General features: G+C 41.1%; 1 protein-coding gene across 8 annotated transcripts in view; it reads left to right on the top strand.

Annotated features, from left to right (window-relative positions):
* Window positions 1–4,894: 4,894 nt before the first annotated feature.
* nrxn2b (neurexin 2b) overlaps window positions 4,895–20,658 on the top strand; it is a 710,873-nt gene continuing 695,109 nt past the window's right edge. For 4 of the 8 annotated variants that reach the window (XM_080298326.1, XM_026160300.2, XM_080298325.1 and 1 more), the window contains exon 1: window positions 4,898–5,283. The gene's annotated coding sequence lies outside the window, so the exon portion shown is untranslated. Of the gene's footprint in view, window positions 5,284–20,658 lie in introns of all 8 variants that reach the window. The other 4 variants (XM_080298328.1, XM_080298327.1, XM_080298329.1 and 1 more) reach the window with 2 other exon arrangements.

The following is a 20,658-nucleotide window of genomic DNA, read 5'->3' as shown; positions in this document are numbered from 1 at the left end:
AGGTGCTTTATATTGTAGAATAAAGACCCTACAATAATAAATAACAGAAAACAAAGAAAAACCCAACAATCATATGGTGACAGTGGGAAGGAAAAACTCAATTTAAACGGGAAGAAACCTCCAGCAGAGTCAGGCTCGGGGAGGCGCAGCAATCTGCTGCAACTGATTGGTTGAGGGGAGGAAGACATGACAAAGATGCAAAGATGTCCACCAGAGACTAATAATAACTAATAATTAAATGCAGAGAGGTGCAAAAACACATAGTGAGTGAAAAAGATGACTGAAGAAGAAAGACTCACCCAGCGCCCTAGACCTATCACAGCGTAACTAAGGGAGGATTTTGGGTATACTAAGAACAGGAAAATATAAACCAAAAAAATTTAAAAAACATTTACTTGTGTTCAAACAGCAACTTCCACGCCAGCTCTGCCAAGTTATTATTTGTGAATTTGATGGAAATGGGATAATGTGCTAACAACAAACAAGGGAGATAACTTCTTTGGCGTGTTGACTTTTTTTCATGTCTGATTACACGGCACACTTGATTTGTCTCATTTCAAGGATGAGCAGGACCGAGATGGTTGCACTGCAATTCAGGGGCTTGGTACCATCAATTCAATTCAATTAGTTTTAATTAGCTCAATGGAGAGAATGAGGAAAAAACAACAACCTCACTGGGTCCTCCAATGAAATGAATTACTCATGAGTGAAAGCTTATCAAATCAGCCAGATTTATATGTAGAGAATATTAAATCAAGGCGCTGGAAGACATATGACTGGAATGAGTTATACTGATATTTAAAAGGCATGAAATCTCTATTGGATTCAAATCAGATCATGATAACAAGCTGGTCGTTATTTGATGCTATTTGCTGTGTTATACACTCAGCTGACATCTGTCTGCTGTGAGATATTTTCATTTATTTTTAGATGGCGCTTGTGATAGAAAAGTCTCGTTGGGCTAAACAACACTGACTCACATTTGATTGATGGTTACATCTAACAATGACCGCAGAGACCAGCAGTTTGTGAAAGACAGGACTTTGACAAATGTCATATACTGTTCATAAAAAACACTCTCTGATGATAGCTTAGACTTTTATATATCAGAAGACGTTCTGGAGCTGTGGGAAAGGGCATTTTTGCAAACAAACAATGGGATGTATAAAGTTGGTGCTTTTTGGCCTTTTTGGAAGATAAGCCCCTTCACCAGGTCTCTTTGTGACCTCAAATTACATCTCAAATAAAGGTTTGTGAGCAGTTTGACCAAAATACTATTTCATTATAGTGGGAATGACCATCTTTGTCTGTGTTAGACTGTGTTTCCAGGATGTAGTGGCTGCTGACCAATTACTGGATTAGTAATCTTACTATAATCAACATGCTGCATGCATATTTCTATACCCTATCTGCTCCTTTAAAGGTGGGACAATCTGGATGAAGCTTTACATCGTCACAAATACACAAATTATGTACATCTCAATGTGTTTCATCCAGATTTATTACAAATACAAATTCTTTGGATTATTTTTTTGTATTTTATGTTTATTTCCACGTCCCCAACCATTTGTGGTTGCCTCACGTCACGTTCAACATGCACCGCCTGTACGTAACTTAACAGTCACTAACATCTGTGACAAAACTTTGTTCAACTCACCAAAAAATACAGAATGAAGAATGTGAAAAAACGCCACAGGCCTGGCAAAAATGATGATGATGCTTTGTCTTTATATAATCTTGTAATACAAGATATAATCAACTGTACAAGCTATCTTTTTTACTTAATGTTCTGATTGTATTCTACGACCATGGTGGTTAGATAACATGTTTCTATAAATTATTCTATGCTTGTTATTTTTCCTTGTGAAAAGCCACGCAGGCTGCTATTGTGCTCTGTATTGTTGTTTGACTCCTCTGCAAAGGCAAATTCAAATCTCACTAAGACAACCTGTTTTTGTAGATCTGTTTATTTCAGATCTTTATAACAATTTAGTATCAGAAGTGGGAACCCTTGGCTGATGAATATTCTGGGTCAAGATTACAGTGAGGGATCATCCCAAAAGGAGGCCTCTAAAATCCTACACTGAGAGACAAGAGGGCTGACCGTTTACGTTTCTGTCTTCCAAACACGAGCAGGTGTAACTTTGAAAAACTTGAAATGACAATGACACAATCTGTAATGTGCTTTCAAATCCCACTGTTTTAAATCTGACATTTTGACTGGGGAGATCAATTCTCCTGTGGTTCTGGTACTCTTTTGAAAGGCTTCTTTCATGCCATGCTGTTCAATAAACTGCTGATTGATACCCACCCTTCCAGGTTCATTGACTAGGACTGTGATTTCTCTCTGTCGACACCCTGGTTTTTCTATTGTTGACAGACCTTCAAGGCAGAACATGCTGATGGTTAGATTGATTGGACAGAGTGAACTACTCTGCTACTACTTAAAAAAACACATTACTGGCTTACATGTAAGTCGTGCATGTGTGTTCCTAATGGGCTCTGATTGATCATTTGGGAGGACATAAATTAGCCAGTTAGCCATCCTATAAGTAAATTATATTTATATGTGAATACTGAACTACAGCATAGCAATGTGTTTTAAATGAAAGACCACGGTGTTCTGGCCAAGGAAAAACTATTTCCTGTGAAGAGTATCTCAGGCTGAAATGAAGACTTCTTCTACAACGATTTGCTCACAAGATGTAGGATGTGATGAGCAGACACAGCCGTTCTTCCATTGAGGCAAGACAGAGCAATGGACCACATGAAGGCAATGGAGGCTTCTAATGAGGAACTTTGTCAGCCCAGAGTCTGACATGATTAACAAAGGACATGAAAAAGAAAGTAAGAGCAGAGAGAAATGCAGTTCATTCACCCTCCAGTGGTCTTCCTGACTCAAATGACCCTCATCTGTGCCCAGATCAAATGTTCCCACTTGTGCAGGTGACACTTAGGTTTTGTCAGGAGCAATGGCAATGGGCTAGCCTTTAAGGTAATACATAACAGCACAGCAGAAAAAGAGTGGCCTGGCTATCTAAAGCTCATCCTGCATGTGGTCTAAAATAACAAAACAACAACAACAACAGTGGGGTTTAAGTCCAGTGTGGCTAAGAACCCTACTGGTTTTAATTTAAGCTGTTGATTGGGGGCTGATTTGCACTTAGATGTAAACTAAATGCAATTAAACTAACTGGTAGGATTAAAAATAATCAGTGCTCTGTTGACTTGAGAAAATACAAAGATTTGAACCCTGCTGGTGCACAAAAGGAAGCTATAAAGGAGTGGATATTCACATCATCTCAGCAAATTATTCAAGTTCCACTTGAGCAAACAGCTCTGCCTCTCAACATTACAAAACCTTTGAATGCAGCTGATGTTTGACCAGCTGAAATATACTGTGAATTTGAAAATGACATATTTATCACAGTAAAAGCTTAACAGCAGAAACATTTAGTAGACTCACACAGAGTAAGATGTTTACTATTAATGGTATATTTATACCACATATCCTTCTTATCCTTAACTGTTATCCTAGTCTGCCCTGATATCTGATTCCAAATATAATCATGGTCAACAAAACATAACTTCTTTGCAGCTTCATCATGTTCAAATAAAGTGGCTACCTGATCATCAATTGACATCAGTAAATCCGTGCTTAACTGTAGCAGAAAGCTGCATTTATTCTGCATTCATTGAATGGATTTGCAGTACTGCAGATGCTGACTTTACACAAAATGCATCAAAGATTTAAACAAAAATGCAATAAGTAATAATAAGAGCTAACTCCGAGGAATAGATCATTTAATTTAGAATTACTTTACATTACAGTAATATATGCATCTGTCTGTACATCCGACACTGTGGAAAATATTAACAATGGTGATTATGAAAAACATGAAATTTTCATTTTGTTCCTTTGCTGTGAGGAGTTATAGCTTTTAAAAAAAACTGTGATTAGACCATGCTCAGAGCATATGCACCTTTTATCCCTTCAAACTGACTTACAGAGTGTCCATACTCCAAGAAACAAACAAGATACAGATATACAGGCAGAATGGGATGCTTTTTGACCAGGGTCTTGTAGATCTCAGTAGATTTGCAAACACCAGGTTTTGGTTTGTTTTTAAATCACTTAAGTAAGATGAAGTAAATACTTTTACATTCATTCAGTTTTTTCTTTTTCTTTTTTATCATAAACAAAAAAGCACACCCTTATGTAATCCAAGATTTTAATATTCTCTTTATATATACGCTGTATTTCGTTTTAACTCACCTATTTGGGATATCATAAATTATTATGGGGTATTTTTCTGTGTGGATTCAAATAAACAAACTATCTGCAGAAGAAGAAAAAAGATCCCTTTTATGTTGTTTTCCCTTTAATTGTGAAGTTCAAAAGGAGCTTGTGGACTCGCTCTTTTGTTTACATAATTGCCTGCAGAAATGTTTCAGTTTGCGAGCAGTCATTAGAAAATAATAGCAGCAGTGCACTCTATTGTTGTATCTTAAATAAGTCTGGGCTTTATTGCTCCATTTTGACTCAGACAAATGTAATGTATATTACATTCACAAACAGCTTATGGCAGTCTATTGGCTCTCATCTTTGCATTACTGGATGAACCTGTGACCATGGTTCTCAACCTATAAAATCTGTGGCCCATTTTGGGGGAGGGGGTTATGTTTTGTTGTTTGATAACCGTGTCTATGGATTTCTAAATCCTTCACTCTCTATGTGTGGTAACTCCTGAGGGAGAGAAGTATCTGCACAATACACCTGCCCTCTTCGCCCGGGGTGAAGTAGCCTTGTCCAGCCGGAGTGGGGCGTGTCTCCGTGGGCGGCCTCTTCAGTGCGGTGCCGCTGCCACTGCTGCTGATGCCGCTGTCTTCTGTTCCAGTGGATGCAGGTGGAGGTGCGTCAAAAGGCCCTTAAAGCAACCACAAGAAACGGGGTGCCAGGACCTTCACAATAAAAGTCACAACGGAACACATCAGCGTGGATGTTTTAATTTGGAAAGAAGAATCTAAAGCGGAGTTTCCTGCCTTCTGGCTAGCTTGACAGCAGGGATGCAGGTGGAGCGGCTCGGCCAGGACCGTTCACATCTGTCTTGAAGGAGAGAGGGGGGGAAGAAAACCTGCGTTCGGGTCTGTTCAACGCTCTGGATAAAAATTGAACAGAAAATAAGCGTAGAAGCCTGAACTACGTCCAGACTATACCCAGGGATATTTACAAACCTCCCCAAGTCTGGAGAATAATATCGAAGGGATTGCCGCAAAATACAAGTAAGGACTTTTTTTCCTTCTTTGCTTTGGTGACTGTATGGCTCTGTGTGTCACTCCGTGTGTGCGTGTGCGCTCTTTTTTACCTTCTTTCTTTTGGCCATAAGGATTTGTCCTTCTGTGGAAAGGCTTTTCAATTGGTGACAGGTGATGTCAGGAAAAAATAAAAGCTACACTAAAACACTCCTCGCTTTGTGCTGTTGAGATGTAGCGAGCAGCAAATGATGCGTAATGGGTCAATATTTGGAGGAGATTTGGGAGGCGAGTGGATTTGAGGTCTGCTGTTTGTTTTCTGCGGCTCTTGGAGCAGACACGCTGAATTTGGCGTGCGGGGGGGAATGATGGACATATGTGGTTTGAAACCACGCGTGACAGCAATGTCAGAGTGTGGGAATTGAGTAAAATAAAATAAAATAAAATAAAGGGAACAAAAATCTTTCTATTTCACCGAGGTGACGGTTAATTGGAAAGTCAGTTTTTGTGCCTCGGTGAGCTGTGGCTGTATTTACGCAACGTGCAGATGACTTGAGAGGTTATTCTTACAGGTTCCGACCTTCGTTAAACCCGAGGTCTTGTTTCAAATTAGCTGCTCGGCTTTAGAACAGAATATATGGTTGAATTATAGCGAGTGTACGCTGTGGGATAATACTTCTCGCCTATTTCGTTACACACACGCGCACAGCCTGATTAATTGTACGCACTTCTTCAGTCCAAAAAGAGCGAATTTTGCTGGGAGTCCTCTCACTGAGTAGTCGGTTTCTGATTTTGGCTTTATCCGCTGGAATTATTCATCCAGCAACATTTTACTTCAAATTATTAGAAATGCAAGGATAAAAGGAAAAGATGCCCCGGACAATTGTGCCCCCCGAGGGTATACTCTTGAATGAACAGATGCGGGTTTTTTTTTATTTGTTAAACGACAGAAATCCTATGGTCTGTAACTCTCCTCCCTAAAGCGACCTCAGAAGTGTTTCTCCAAGTAAAACTGATCCGCACAACGAGTTGGAAATGCACGCACGCAGGTGCGTGGGTATTTTGGACTCTATATTGCGCCGAGTAGTGTACTGCGACCGTACGAGACTCCTGCGCCACCGTGTCGCCAAACGCCCACTGGGGTGCTTAACGGTGTCTCCGCACAAAATCCCCGAGCCAAAAGAGTAATTAACAAGTGCTACAGATCGGTAAAATCCCCGATTATCAGATTCAAGGCTGGGTTGTTGTTAGTTGTACTGGCCAATATCTGAACTGAGCACTGAGCTCTGTCTTGTTCGGCGGCGCAGAGGCAGACGCGGACGCTGATGGGAAGGACCAGAGAGAGGAAAGCAGACGCCACATGATGAACGTCTGTGTGAACGCCAGCGGGAAGCTGACCTGCTCGGTGCTTTTAAAATGAAGCCCAGTGAACTTTTAATAAATACGAGAGCATTAGCTCGCCGTTATGTTTATTGCTTGCATCTTGATTGCTAATAAAAAACGAGTCCTATTTCATTTTCTTTTTCTTTTTAGGGGGGCATATTATGTTGCCTTTTTATGACCTTGCGAAATATCAGTGGCAAAGAAGATGCTCACTGTTTATCAAAGTTGGAAGAACACAGAGAGAAGCGTCCCAGCTCTTACTCACTGACCTGGATTCATTAGTTGAAGGAGTAAATGAAACCCTCGAAGGGGCGACCACACATGAGGTGGTATTTCTTATGAAGCCACCCATGTTCTTAATGCAGATGAAGCCCTGCAGGAGAGATCCACTAAGGTGATATGACTCACTTCCTGGTTACTTTGTCAAGCTAGAAATGTAGGACACAAGTCCACACTACAGAAGTCCAGCGACACTTAACTCACAGCACAAAATCTTTTTTTTGTTCCATCTTTTGTCATTATTATTGTTATTCAATCAACACTGACAGCACACGTCTTTCCCCAGAAATACTTGTACTCTGGCAGTTTCTTGTTAAATCCCACTTTGTAAAAAGAAACACCATCAACACAGTCTAATGACTCCAGCTTTGACAATGGCTTTAGAAATACCTAAATAGCTTCTCCATTTTATAACAATACACACTGAGCAGACACCTTCGACAGAAAATGGGCCCGTATACAGTTCCACTTTTGTTCTCAGAGCTTTCAGTGCACTTCATGAAGGGTGCTTAACATTGCTTTTGTGGGTAGAGATGACTTATAATAATTGCAAATTCCTCTGCAATTTGAATAATTTTTCCAGACCTTTTCACTGTTTGTTATTCAGTGAGTGCAAAAAGTGGATTTGAGGTCCTGTGCTTCTCTTTGTTTTCGCTCATTCCTCTGTCATGAGGTTTCCACCAACTTTCCTGAATACAAATCTCCAGCTTTTCAACTCAAATGCCATCATTCTGGGTCAACACACAGCCATCAGCCTGTTTTTATGCTGGAAAATAACCTTTGCAAAAGTATAATGTGACTTATTGAGAAGACTCTACTAGGGCTGCCACAAACGATTATTTTGATAGTCGACTAGTCACCGATTATTTTTGCGATTAGTCGACTAATCAGATCATCATCCATTAGACGTAAAACTACAGCTTATTGCACCAGCAGCATCTGCTTTTATATAACTATCATTAGCTTACAGCTTTAAGTGTGTAAGGTCTGTGCTAACTAAAAATAAAGACAAGATGATAGTTTATTAAATTTTAATGAAATTTGCAGATTGTTTCGGTGAAGTTTAATAAACTCCTTGCTATCTAAAATATAACAGGACACTGGAGTATATTCTGGAGCATCTCACACTTCTGATAATCAGCTGTCTGCTTGACGTTTATTCAGCTGTGTAAAAACTATAACTTTAATCTCAGACAAACTGATTTACTCAGGAACAAATAAAATACTAAAAAAAAAAGCCAAACAATAACATTTTAAGTTATCTAAGTGACTCATATATATTTAACCTGAGTAGCGAAAGACGGTGGTGGGTTTGAAAACGATTTGCGGGGAGTCCGGTGTTCTCACGGCGCTAGTGAGCCTAGCCCCCGGCTAGCTAACGAGCTAGTGGGTAACAGACATCTCTGAAAACGTCGGAGCGCTTTTGAAAATATGTGGTGTCCTGATAAACTGAGCAGATATTTGAGGTTTACACAGCTACATTCTCACCTGAAAATATGTTAAACGTTTATTTTGTGACCCAGAAAGAATAATAAGAGTAATATTAAAACTAACTAGCTGCCGCCATTGTTGGAAACTGAGCTGGGCTGCGCTATGAATTCTGGGACACAGCTGCTGCTTCTTCTTCTTCGGGGTTTAACGGTAGCTGACATCCTTGTACATGCAATGCTGCCATCTTCTGTTTCAGTCCGTTATTACACTCTTAAATCCTGCCACTTATTCCTCTTACAAAGCTTCAAACAACGCGTCGACTATTAAATCAGTCGTCGACGATTTTGATAGTCGACGTAATCGTGACTAGTCGACAAATCGTGGCAGCCCTAGACTCTACTCTATGTAGGAGAAATCTGTAGACAAAGATTAGCAGAGCTATTATCAGGGAATAGATTTAATAAAGGACCTAGACTTAATGTGATTAATGAGAGATTCAGTCTTAGGTTGGGTGTATTTTAGCTCAGATCCAGCCCTTGAAGCAGCTGGCTGAGGCATCACTCAGAAATTCTATATACTCATAGGTCAGTGTTTTGAGCAGCTGACATCTTTCCTCTGACAGCGAGACAGAGCTGAGAAACTGTCTTCTACCTCACCTCCCACTAAACACGGGTACTCATGCTCTCCCCACGCCTCCCCTCTGCCCTGCCTGGCCCCTCCGGTTTACCACCGAAGAGACCAAGAGAGTAAAATTGGAAGAGAAGAGAATCGGAATGGGTAATCTGCCTGTAATCCCACAAAGAGAGCAATCTGCCTCATTAACTCACTATTCTGCTGCTTGCCGCGTGGCTCTCATCCATCTTTCTGTCCATTTGTCCACCATCCGCCCCCAGTGCAGGACAAAAGAGATGCTATATGCTATAGAGGTGCACAGGGGAGCTAGAAACAAGGTAGAAACTTGCGCTTCTGTTAGAAAAGAAGGAGGAAATGCAACAGAAATATGAAAAGAAAGATTTCTCTCTCCCTCATGCCCTCCATTTTAGCTGTGGGGACGATGATAAGCATGGTTGCTATGTGTTCTGCTTATAATGTTAGCTCCTTTGATAAAGTCTGTAGAAGAAGAGCCTGTGAGGCAAAGACAGAGTGAAGCACCTTTCATTGTCTCACGGTGATTGCATGAATGGATCTGCAAGTGAAAGAGATGGAGCAGCACACAGACTGAAGAGAGAGAATACAGTATGGCCTATCGATCCTATCAGTTTACGCCCTTGCCTCCTGTGTGGCCTTGCCGGTAGGATATCCGTGCCTAGATTGAGACTAATCTTAGTCAGCCTGGCAGGACATTTATTATTGAGCATATCAAAGCTAATACATCTCTTAGAGCGCTGTCAGATGCAGAGGGGAAAAAAAATTGTCATGTGATGGAGCCGTTTGAGTTCAAAGCTCTGTGTGGTTTTTAACAAGTTGCCTTTGGTCTTTCTAAATGAGAAGGAGTTTTATGTTGAAAAAAGCTGGAACTGTGCCATATACCCTACTGTATTCCACAAAGATTGGGTCATGAATTCATTCAGCAGAGCTTGCAAGTGCATTTGAATCTTGGATGATGGTTTTCTCCCCCCCCCCTCACGAATTGTTGAAAGTAATGTAATCCCAGACCTCTTTTTTCATATCTGAGTAACCCCCGAAAAGCAGGCTCTTCCAATGAATTAATGAAGATGTTCTTTGTAGCCTCCAGTGAGAGCTTGATGTGAAATATTTGCATTACCATATTGCTCGCCTTTTAGCAGCCTCAACCAAGATCCTTGGTGCTACAGTTTAGCTGGAATTCATTAAAGAGAATAGTGAAGTATCAGTAACACACAAATAAAACTTCTCTTCCCGTCTCTTCTTTGGGCTCGCCTCAAATGTCGTCTCCACCAGGTGCTGCCCAGTCTAGACCTAAAAGAACTCTTGGCCTGAGAATTTATGTTTCAGGTGTGGGACACATCTCTTTAGCACCTGCAGGCGAGCTAGTTAACCTAAATTACTCGAGCAGCACAAAGGTAGCTGCTGTTTCTCAGGTTTAAAAATATCATGGCTGCTTCCTTATTTGGAAAGGCATGTTGTGGGGGAAAACATGATGATCAACAACCTAAAGTTAGCCCTTCCTTTCAGAGTCAGCCAATGATTGGAGGTCTTTGGCACTGCAGAACCTGTAAGACCAATAGAACAGTTCTGAGCCTTATATCTAAACAGCAAGGCTGCCTCCATCTTTCAGCTATACCCATCTATTCCAGGGTATGCTAACATGAAGCTAGCCGTGAAAGGATCCTATTTCGAAGTGGAGCAGGTTGCGTAACAGGGATATGGGACACAAAAAAACCCCACATAAGAGTTTTATGCTCATAATTGAGGAGTGGGTGTAAGTAACTAATCCTTATGCTGTGGGATATCAGTCATCCACACTATTGCTAGTTCTCTATAATCATGCAGTTTGTTTGCATAACACTTGCATATCGAAGCACACAATAGCATTTACTTCCAAAGATAAGTGCTGGACTTTAACATTAACCACTTACACACAATTTAGACATCAAAGCACAGTATGAGGCTATTTTCTTTAACCATTTTTAAAGATGCAGGGAGTGTGGAGAGTTCAGTCATCACTTATCAATATGAATGCGTCTGCGTCAACCCAAACACAGATCTATATTTCCATTCATTCATGAGTTGGCCGCTGAGTTCCAGCGAGCCAGGTTTCCTCAGACCACGTTTTTAACCGAGCTTGTCTCTGTGCATGTTTTTCTTTCTTTTCTGTACACCTCCTCCCACCTTCTTTCGTGAATCTCAACAGACCAACTTGAATAACTGTAAGTACTGCTCTCAGTCAAGTGCCCTTAAGAGAATTGTTGTTCTCCCCCACAGTTTATTCCTCTTCTAGAAATCCATAAAGCTTTTGTCCGCACTGTCATAAATGAACATATTTTCATGGAGCCATCCCTGCAGCCAAATCAATACGAGATATTCGAACATGAGTTATTCGTGCAAAAAGCGCCTTAGCCTACAAGTCCAGCTCTAGCCCCGTTCTGAAGTGTAACTATTTTCCAGTCCCAGCGTTCAGCTGTTCCTTATGTTTTATTCACCATCTGACATTAGGTCTGGATTGTTCCTACGTGCAGGATGAATGAACTGAGCGACAGGGGGCACTCGGGGGCTGATGGGGGTCATGATATTGAGATACTGTCTACTCCTGCAACCACGGCCACACTCAACCCCAGCACGACAGCACTTTTCCCACCAGGCAATGGAAAGGAGTGACTATTCTGCAAGCCACAATGGCCACTTCACTGCAGAGAGGGAAAGGCTTTGGCAGGGCACAATGGGTCTTTTTAGAGAGGTGGTTCTGCTGTTGCCGGGGTTTGCTTTGGGTTTGTGCAGCCAGCGTACCTTCATCAGGCTTCTCTTGTCACTGATACGATGGCACTCTTTTCGCAGGCGGCCACAGGGCAGAATGTGGGAATAGCCACCATTTATCCCACAGAACTCTCATGTCGAGCGCTCTCAGGAGCCAAGGGCACAGGTTGAGCAGACAGGGTCAAACAATTACCCAACACTATTCTCTCAGTTGTAATGAGCCAGGAATACAGAAGCACCATTGAGCAATGACTGCTGGCACAATTTTGAGATTCAAAGTAAAAACAGACATAAAACAGGCATCGAGTTCAGTCACATTTAGCTTTATTGTATTTGTATAGTTGTAATGTATCAGGCTTTCAAGCACTGTGTTTCTTGAATATTTGTTTTTAGTAGTAAAAAAACAATCTCACTGATAGCCACGGTGCTAATTTTTCTTTGCACTCTTTCAAATTTCCGTTTTAGTAACTTCTCTGTTGCCGATGCAGATTTTTTCTCCCCATTTTCCTATTTGTCAAAAGCAAATGAGACCTGTGTCACATTTGTGCCAATCTGCCACTTTGGCTGCCACTTTCCTGTTCTGAAGGAGAAAAGCAAAGATGTGAAGGCTAAATGTGTCAGAATGATGGTAAGAGGAAAAGAGGCGGAGAAGAGAGAATGAGCAGGGTGTGTGGAGAGGGAGAGCTGAGTCGAAGGCCATCCATCCCTTCCTCCATCTTAGTCCAGCTGTTTCAGTCCAGCCATCCATCCAAATAGCTTCAGTGAGACTTGCTGACTAACTGCTGAGATGCAGTACAGACTTTTTATTTAGTTTGTCGGACTGTGTGCTTCTCCAAGAAAATGCACAGTCTACTGTTTTTTCCTGCATTTCTGTCCCATATGCTTCTATTTAGTTGTGAATCAGTGAGCTGAAATATAAAATCCTCATTCCTTACTATTTTGACTTGAATATGCCTTAAATATGTCGTTGCCCCAATTTATAAACTCTGTTTAAAGACATAATGCAATAATAGTGCAACAATGATGCAGTTTGTTTTTGCTGCTTTTGCTGTCCCCCAGCAAAACATCTTCTACTGCACAAAAAAAGATGTTGCACATTTCCAGCAGGTATTTGTTTTTTAATTAGAATAACAACTAATTTGAGATGATATTAACTGAAACCACATCAACAGTGTGTGTATTTTCATGCCGAGTGTAAAATCTGAACTGTCATGATTTTGAACACTATCTGTATTTTAAGACATTCTGGGATTGGTTTCAGCAGAAACTGAAGGTGTCCAAAGCTGCAGCCTCTCAGATCATGGTCTGGATATTAAATAAGCCCAGACTTGACTGCTTTGGGATCACAGCCACTCTTCCTTGCAATGGTGCTAATTATGGGGGTTTAGCACTTACCAGGTTTCCAAGTCTGTCTCTCTACCATTTCCAAATGGAGCAGTCCAGGATTCATCAGTGTTTTCCCTATGTTCCAAGCTGGTGTGTCGCACCATTTGGCCTGGGTGTTCCGGGACTGGAATATACGATGACACGTTCCTCCCACTCCCCAGCGAGTCCCTGGAATAACTATGTGATTTGACATGGCCCCCGGTGTACAACAAGCTGTAGAGTGTGGGAGACAGGAAGTGTGCATGTGTGTCACAGATGGTATTAGCGCCAGAAACGCTCGGACTTGTTTTGACAAAGCAGATCCCTAAGAATGTATTGGTGTTTTCCACCTCTCATATGGCACAGCAGCCTGTCACCTTGGCATGTCTTGAAGAAACATAGCAGTCATCAAAACCTGGATTTCCACAATAGGGTATTATTTTGTTTTTAATTCACTGGTATTTATTACCTTGTGTATTTTAATTGTAAGTGTTACAAGACACATTGCATGAACTAAAAGACAAAGACAAACAAACGCTAGCTTATTTGATTTTGCTCTTACAGTATTAAACCAGAGATGGAGTTGAATAATAACACCCACATTACAGTAAGAAGAAGGGCCAACATCATCACAGGGGATAGCTTCCAGGCTGATAGAGAGTCAGATACTAACAGAGAGGAAAAAAGACATAAATTGAGAAAAGAAGGAAACAGAGGCAGATTACAGGAGCCCAGAGGACCTCTTAGGTTTTCCAAAACACAGAAGCTGTGCTGAAAAGTCAGCCGTTCCAAAGACCTATCAAACTTCTTCAGAGCATTATCGATTGAAAGCTAACACTCTTGCCAAGCCATTTTCTCCAAGGATGCCGCTATCTGCAAGCCGTGCACTTTGCTCTAGTTACCCACTATTCACTGGCTAACCCAGCTCAACTCTCAATCTGTAAGACTTAGTCACACCTGTGTGGCCCGGAGCAAGTCAGCGAGTAGAGTGAGAGAGTGTGTTGTTCTCTCCTCTGAGTAGAAGCAATTTCTTGGAGTTCTCACACATTTGCAAAGTGATCACATCCAGCAGTTGTAATCAACATTATAAATGGTAGAAGATGTATATATTTCACTTGTTAGGCTACATGGCTGGTAGAAAGTTGACACTGAGGTGCATTGCTTATGGATGGGGAGGTTTAACTTATGCTGCTTTGAAGCTGGAAGCGGTGCTATATATTTTATGTGCATTTGAGAGCTGAACAGCCTCGCTTTACAAATGGCATGGCATCAAAAAGCATTTCTGGCTTCATTTTGTATTTTTGGATCAATTGAATATACCACATACACACTCTTAAATATCCAGGTCTCATCTTATCTTAAAGACCTCATAGTACCACAATGAGGTTTTTAAGATAAGCTCACCCCAATGGAGCACTTTGCTCTCAGACAGCTGGGTTACTTGTGGTAAAACTTTCTATTTTGATACTGCTTATAGTTAGGGTTGGATCAGGTGATCAGGAGTAGTTCTACTCGAATAGGCCTAGGTTGCTGGGAGCGTCTCATGATGGGCTGAATGTCTCTTCTTCATTCACCTTGTTTGATTGTCTGTGTGTTTTTACACTGCTTTGCATTTGCATCCCCAAACAGTTTTAGCAGATGGTACCTCTCCCTGAGCCTGGTTCTGTCAGTGGTTTCTTCCTGTTAAAAGGCAGTTTTTCCTTTCTGCTGTCGACAAATACTTGCTCACAGAGAAGTCATTAGATTGTTGGGCCTTTCTCTGTATTACTGTAGGATTTTTACCTTACAGTATAACGCGCCTTGAAGTGACTGTTTTGTTGAGGTGAAGTGGCTCATGTAGTTTTCACAGCATTCTTAGGATTACAGGTTTAAAACATGCAAATATCTGCGGCAGGAACCAAGTTTGTGAATAGTGGAAAATTAAAAAAAAAGGATTTCATAACAACTGCTATATTTTTTACCATTTGAAATATGGAAACTAAAACTAGTTGTAGCCCAGTAACTGCTGTATTCATCGAGTCAGCGACAGAAAGCATTTTTACTTTATGTGGGCAAACAGGAAAACTGTAAATCAGAGTACTTGAAAGGAAACTGACCACCAAAAGCCTCAATCCTTGCTTTCCTTCATCAGTTAAAGTGCAAACTACATGAAAATTCTTAATTGGCCCTTAACCAAAACCACAATGCTTAACCAAAATTTGAGATGTCCAGAATAAATGTGCAGTCTTCCTTCATATTATTCCTTAAGCTACAGAGTTTAGTCAGTTCAGATCTTCTCCATCTGCTGCCTGCAGTCAAATGTGGAGTGTTAGCTCTGAGTATTTCAGTGACCTTCCGTGATGTCATTAAGTGTTTGTGGCACATTCCACAGTGCGTTGCCACCTCCTGCCTCTTCACTTTAGCAGTGCAGCTGAACCAGAAACAATGGGTGCATGGCGCACCGTGGAATAGGTCACAAGGACTCCATGACTATCAAGGAAGGACATGCTTTGTGCACACGGTCCATTGGCACACAGCTCTTAGTGCTGCCACTGTTTTGAGAGCTGCCGTCGCTTCAGCACCATGGACAGATCTCTACCCACATGCTTTGTTTCCTCTCTCCCACACTGCTGCCTGTCTCACAATGCCAGACTATTACGTTAGTCAGCTAACCTTGGGTTTAACACTGACTTTCTTGTTGCATGAAGATGCCTTAATTTTAATGGCAGCTTATCGCCCTGGTAACCTATGCTGAATATCATCGCTCAGATTCTCCATAAATGATTCAGTTCAGGATTAAAACATCATTTGAATGATGTTGAAAGAGCAAGTCAATGTTTCACATTTTCCAGCTGTAAAATGTAGAGTCTAACACATTAAGAGCTGATGTTGGTAAAGCGTAAACATCAATAATGAAATAAAATTAGACTATTAATTGTGCTACAAAACGCCCAACATCGATTGGTCCAGTGTAAACTGTTGCCCTCATATTTCATCATTGCAGCTCTGGAGAACATGAGACCAACTTTTTAAATAGAAATCTTTTAACAGAATCGATACACGGCACAGTGATAATGGCAAGCACACTACGTCTGCTGTGTTCTGGTGATGCTTTGCTTCTAACAATTTAGATTTTTTTGCTTGTTTACCAAGCAAAAAAATACACACAGTGTTTTTTTTCTTCTAATTTATCTGTGTTGACACAGACATGATGTGTCAACAAACAAAGCGCTAAGCACCATTCCTGTTCTTAGAACTTAAGATAAGGTTAAATTTCTGTTGTTATTGATTCTATTTAATGCAGCCAGAGGATAATTTTTATAGCTCATCAGACGGCCCATTTTGTCTGTGAACAGCCAGCGTTGATGGCTGCATGGAAATTCAGTTGGATGGTATCAAAGGTATAAGGAAACAGTCTGACAGAGGCTTACTCTGTATATGGAAATATATCTGGTGCAGAAAGGAAAGGCATGCTGTTTATTCCGTACCTTGGACAGCTCCTCTCTTCAGCCCACTCTGCCTCCGCTCTCTTCAAAACCAGCCAATTGTGTCTGAGGGAGTAAGAGGGTTTCAGTACCTTGGACAGCTCCAGCTCTGGGACTGCCGCTCACTGTCCCTCTGCCATTTTTTCCCTCAAACACAGAGGAGCTGTTTATTCAGCACCTCGTTCCCCAAACTTTCCAGCACTATCCTCAGTGTCTGTGTGAATGAATGCAAGTGTGTGTAGCAGACATGGTGTGTACCCTGTCTTTGCTATTGGTAGAGCTCCATACAGCTCCATACATAACCACTGCTGCTCAGGATTCCTGTGATGGTTTAGAGGTGCGTACGTGTGTGTGTGTGCTTAACTGCACACATTACAACTATGATCTGGTTTTTTTCTCTTTATGTCAACCTTTCTAGGTTTTTCTGAGTCTGGTATTATTTGTTGTTGTTTACCCTCCTGCCAGTGCTAATACTTTCACTCACCACTGTTGCAGAAATTAAGGGAATGTTCTTAGGAAGTAAATAACCATGAAACAACCTAGTCAGGTCTATTTCTAAGTACAACACAAAAATGGTTTGTGTGTGAGTGTATGTGTTGGGCTGGCAACAGCTTAAGCTGTTGTTGTTTTAAAATGAATTATTGACTTATGTGATGCCAATGGGAGGGACCTGAAGCCTCGGTGGGATAAAACTGCTATGATTATGTGTGATTTACAGTCCTCAGATGTGTTAGTGATGACTGTGCATACCTACCCCACCCCCCACACACATGCTCTCATCTCCACCTAGTTCTTTGCACCAATTTCTTACCCCAGTCTTGTATTGCATCTAGCATTTCTTATTTATTTTTTTCGTTTTTATATCGAACTAGACTTGAGCCAAGCATAATCGAGGCTCAGGGCAAGAACTGCTGACTGGAGCCCTTTGATGTTTGGGCTGCTGGTTTTTCGTCAGGTCATGGTGTAAATGTAGTGATGAGGTCATGCAATGTTAAGCCCAAGCCTCTTAGCGCACTTAAGGTAGCTGCAGAATATCTATGTAAGCTCTTTTGAAGTGCATAAATTTTGTCTGATGGCATGTGCAACGTCAGAACTTTTTCACTGAAGGAAATACTGTGGAGATTTATGGAATATCATAGCTAAGCATTTGTGCTCAGTGCGCAATAAGAGCCCAGTGCCATAATATGCACTTGTGCAGGTAAATGTGATAGAATGCATCCTTGTGAATGCAACAAATAAAAAAAATGCTATCTATGTAGTATTAAATACATTTTTCTGTTGTTGCACAAAACACACCATCTAATCCCAATTTCAACAAGAATGATCACATCCCATAGAATGTGTTTTAGATAAGGTTTTGCATGCATATTTATTTTCATATGCAAACCCTCTTTATGTCCCCTGGCACCACCTGTGACCTCGGGTTGAGTAAAGTCAGCTGATTCTCATGTGGCTGCCGATGCCTTTCTCATCCCTGCAGATGGTCCTGATAGGCCATGGCATGGCCCAGGGACAGCTGCTGAGTGTCACAGCAACAGAACGAGATAGCAGTGAGAGGGTGTGAGAGAAGCAAAGGCAGGGGACTGTTTAAGGTGGCTGTGTTTGTGGAGTGCATGATCTGATTTACTTCTTACTGTTTCTCCACTTTATCTTACCACTTCATACATATTAGTGATCTGTGACAATGAACATCCCAAAGAGAATAAAGACCAGTTAAAGTGATCTTTACATTATGGAAAGTAAACTATCTCATGTTTACTCTCTTTTATGAGACACTAGTTTTTATGTGTTATGCTGAAACTGCAAAATAACTACTTCTTTAAGAGGAGAGGAGCTCAATTGTGATTATCGTTCCAGAGTTTTCTGGTCGCTTAGAATATGTCAGGTGAGTTTTGCAGATTTTGCGTAGCATTATGTTTGCATACAGATTTGTTTTGAGTATATCGCAATGATTAAAAAAAACACACAGTAGTTCACCCCGTGTTATAATCTGCTGCACTGACCTCATCTCTGTGTGCTGTACAGTGATATACCACCACTGTACAAATGCACATAGGGCACAAAAAGGGCAAAGTTCAGTCAGTCAGGAGCTTTTGCTCTTATTCATTGTTAGCTTGGGCTTGGGTATGAAGTCAGATGGAATGAGGGATGAACTGAGAGGGTGGAGAAATTAGGTAAAGGTGAAAGAGAAATGGTAACAATAAAAAAAATAAATAAGGAGAGAATTGGGTAAGTAATGGGGGACTTCTGGGGGAGGATGATGAGGAGAAATTATTTGTTAAGAAGGAGGTTAAAACAGTTGAGAAAGTAGGGTGGGAAATAATGCTGCATTTAAAAAAAACTGAACACAGTAAGACTGTACCAGAGAAAAAGACAGACAGAGACAGAGAGGAGATGAGGTTTGGTGCCGAGTGCAACCTGTGGTTTGACATTGGCTAACCTTGGCTGTCTGACAGTTGGAAGGAGAGGTTATCTGTCTCCCCTTGGTCCACTCCCTGCTGCTTTAATGAATTTACCGAGGTCTTGGGAATGGCTAATGCACTTGTTTATGTAGGTAAGAAAAAAGGTGGCTGCAAAATTCCCCACAGCTGTTCTTTCATAGAGGGAACCAAGTAGTCTTGTCAGCAAGTGTCCATGTTCAATTTGGTTACCATTTAGTAGGTTTGAATTCAAATCATGACCTTTGCTATGTGTCCACAGAGTTTTATTTTAGGTCCATATAATATCTTAATTGGAAAATCTCTTTTTTTATGTTTAAAAAAATCCAGGATAGCAAACAGAAAGTTACCAAAGTAATCCTAATAGCATGATGAATCCCACATGCTGTTTAAAATATCACTTCCTGATCTATTTGCTTGCCTGCATGCTTGGACTATCACTACCAAACCATTCCACTGATGGTGCTTTTTAAACATGTATCTTGTGAACAGGGGTACAGAGAATCTAGGGGAAGATGGGATTGTGATCTCATAGTGCAGGGGCAATGGGACTGTTGTGGAAGGCCATGTGAAGGAGGAAGCAAAATGTATCCGTTCCTATTAAGAGAGAAAAGAGGGGTCAGAGGACTGCCAGTAGGAAACAGAGAGAGGGGACAGAATATGGCAGCCTAGGATGGAACATCAGTCATAGTGATACTCGTGGCAAAGATGAGAGGCAGAGAAAACAAGCTCAGAATGAGAAGGAAAGAAAAGATTGGCTAAACTGTGAGAGACAGATCTTTATCTCTTGTGCAGTGTTAAATGCTAAGGATGTTTCTGCTTACTGCAGAGCATGGTTTTCTGAACCCTTTGGGTGTTTTCCTTGTGCCTGACTCCTTAGTGGAGGAGGAGGAGTGAGGAGGCAGAGCACTGGGTTCAAAGAAAGCTGCTTGCCTGTCTGACATTGCTAAGAGATACATCTCCCTCGCCGTCTTTCCCAGGTTAACATAGTTCAGTTGCAATGTAACTGCTTTTGGATTTCATATTTTTACTAGTGTCAACATTGGTTCCCAATGTAGAATAAAACTGACAGGATGGACTGATTGCATGGGTTTGCTAGGGGGTGTATAGAAATTAAGAGAAAGGAGAATTACTGACAGTTTTCCTCAGTGTTGGATTACTCTATTGTGATGGTAAAGCAATGGTTTAAATTGTGTTGTTTGGCCTCAACACAACCGAGGCCAAAAATGTTCACTGCTAAATGGGTGGCTCCTCTTCATACAGTAATGGTACAGTCCAACCTTCACCTGACATGCTGAGATAGTACTTAACATGGTTTAATTTGACTTTGTGATGGTGGTCGAACAGACAGAGACAAATGAACAGAACTACTGAACGGGATGCTAAAAATACATATAGGTACAAGCTAAGTGTTCAGTGTTGAAGTAGACTATTGAATTCCCAGATTGCTAGCTTAATTGTTTTGAAGCTAACAACGTGTGAAAATGAAGCTCAAGGATAAAAATGTGCAAGATGTCAACTGAAATACTAAAAGTCATTTCACATTAAATGTGCACAATTTTACACACAGAGGTGTTTTTTTCTAGTTGCTTATAACGCCAGCTGTGAAGTTAGTGAAGAGGTAAAAAGCTTTCATTTTAGCATGTGTTTGT

This window comes from Astatotilapia calliptera, chromosome 3 (assembly GCF_964374335.1).
Source record: "Astatotilapia calliptera chromosome 3, fAstCal68.1, whole genome shotgun sequence".
Taxonomy (NCBI): domain Eukaryota; kingdom Metazoa; phylum Chordata; class Actinopteri; order Cichliformes; family Cichlidae; genus Astatotilapia; species Astatotilapia calliptera.
Note: the sequence above shows the minus strand (reverse complement) of the source record. Positions and strands in the feature narration are given on the sequence as shown.